We start from the raw sequence: 2,356 nt of genomic DNA, 5'->3' as shown, positions 1-2,356 counted from the left end.
GGTTTTTTTTTTGGCTTTTTAACTTATACACCTTTTTTTTTTAACAATGAACACATACACATTGCCATTATACAGTACATTAGTTTTATTATTTAATGTATGCCATATACACCCTTTTAGTAAAATAACTTTTATACGGAGCTTTGGAGCAACAAACCAGGACGAGCACACTCATTTTTGAGGAGTCCACTTGGTACAACCTTTGGTGTTTAATAGCCTTTTTTTTTTTTTTTTTTTCTTTCTTTCATCTTTTGGCTAGAAATCTGAGGTAGCCAGAAGGATCCCATGTGCAATATGGGGAGTGGGTTAACCTTTTATGTTCTTGCTTTTAAAGACTGTTGGTATGCAAATTTTAACAATTTTTTAATTAAAAAATCTGGCTAATGAAGTTTTTTTTTACTTAAGCAAATGTATTAGACTTTAGTATATTACATTTTTTTGATTTATTTAAACACTTTGTATTTTAAGTTGGATAGAACAAGTATTAGCTTTTTGATTTAACCCTTTTATTTAATTTTGAACTAGACTGTTTTATGAAAATATTAAACACAACAATTTTGGCCACAAGACAAACACCACAAGACAGGACATAGAACACAAAAATAATTTTTATTGTACCAGTAAATGCATGGTACGTTGAATGCTGTTTAGCTGGCATTCGTTTTTTCTGATGATTTGAAAGACAAAAGAACAGAGGTCTACTCCTTTTGGGTAGTCAGTCACTGCTTAAAATATTTTTTTTGTATACAAATACTTTTATTGATTTTAAGCAAAACAGAGGAATTCACCCATATTTTTTTGTATTTGTTTTATAGGCAGCCCCGGTTTTAGTAGCTTTTACCTTATTAGTTAGATAATTGCATTAATACAGATGCTTTTTGGCTTGCTTTTTAGATTTAAAGCTATTCACAGCTTAAAGATTTTTACTTAAAAAAAGACACAATTAACTTTTTTAGACTTTTGATTGCTTTTTACTTTTAACTTTTGCTTTCAAACACACAGTGATTTGAAAGAGACAACACAACCTATATTGGTAGGTTTGCATTTTTTTTTACCTTTGCTACAATATACACTGCACATGTTTTGGGGGAAATGCACATTTTTTTCACAATTTAATTTTTACAACACTAGCCACATTAATTTTTACACAAGATGTAACTTTTTTTTGTGCTTACAAAATTTTTATGCACCCCGTAGTAAAGTGACAGCTCGACCACACAGAGCCAGGGGCACTGTCCTTCTCTCTTTACCAGATTTTTTTATTTGCTATTTTGTTACCCAAAAACAAATTTAAATCTTTTATTTTTTTGGCTTTGACTACCCTGCTGCAGCCACAACCTTTGGTCTTTAGTTAAAACCATTTTAAATTTTGTAAAGCATTCAGTCACCTTAAGGATTAAATGCTAAATACCTTAAACAACACTAGTTTTTTGTGTCTGGCAAAAGTATTTTTGGTTTTGCAACTTTAAACAATACCAATTTATTTTAAACTTGTAAAACACAGATTGTACACAGCAGGAGTGTTCTTCAGCAAATTAGACTAACGTATTCATAGTCGAATAATTTCACTTAAATAACCTTTTGCCTGGATTACTTACAGACATTTCTACCAAGTTTTACTGCTTGATTTTTTTTTAGCAACTACAGAGTTAACTTTTTACTCTTTTCTTAAATCACTTGCTTGTCTTCCAAAACGACACCCAATCAACTTAGATTTTACCATTTTAATTATTGTCCTGGGGATTTGAAATCCCCATGCTTATAATTACTTACTTTTTTTTTACTATGCCCTTAAAGTTTTTAACCTATTTTTAAATTTTTTTTTATTTGTTGCCTGCCCGCTTGGGCCCGATCCTGCTTTTCTTGCTGAACCGTTCCTTCCATGGGCACCGGCTTGTTCCACTACCAATTTAGCTAGGAGGGTGGGCTTCTCAACTAGCCCCCACCCTTCCTGGTTTTTTTCCTTAAACATTCTTACTCAGAAGGCTACCCGAGTCCTCCCTCGTGAGGCTTGCCACCTGGGCAAAACGCATGGCCCATTGGCGTTTAACTATTTAATTTTCTTCTGTTGCAAACACACTGCTCTTACAGCATATACTGAGCACAAATAATTAAATTTTAACAAGTCCCTGAAGGACCGGTACTTGCTTAGCCCATGCTTCCTTTTTTTGCCTGGAAGTCCTGTCTTAAGGCTTGCAACTTGCCCTGGGCGTAGGTTTGAGTTGCTGCCTGGTTCATGATCTATGCTCTTAATTGCTTAATTTTAGTTAAGTACAAAAAAAGAACAGGAGTACTTGTGGCACCTTAGAGACTAACAAATTTATTAGAGCATAAGCTTTCGTGGGCTACAACCCAC

The sequence above is a fragment of the Terrapene carolina genome, unplaced genomic scaffold, assembly GCF_002925995.2.
Source record: "Terrapene carolina triunguis isolate 2854851 unplaced genomic scaffold, T_m_triunguis-2.0 Scaffold786, whole genome shotgun sequence".
NCBI lineage: Eukaryota > Metazoa > Chordata > Testudines > Emydidae > Terrapene > Terrapene triunguis.
This window is presented reverse-complemented; position numbering follows the sequence as displayed.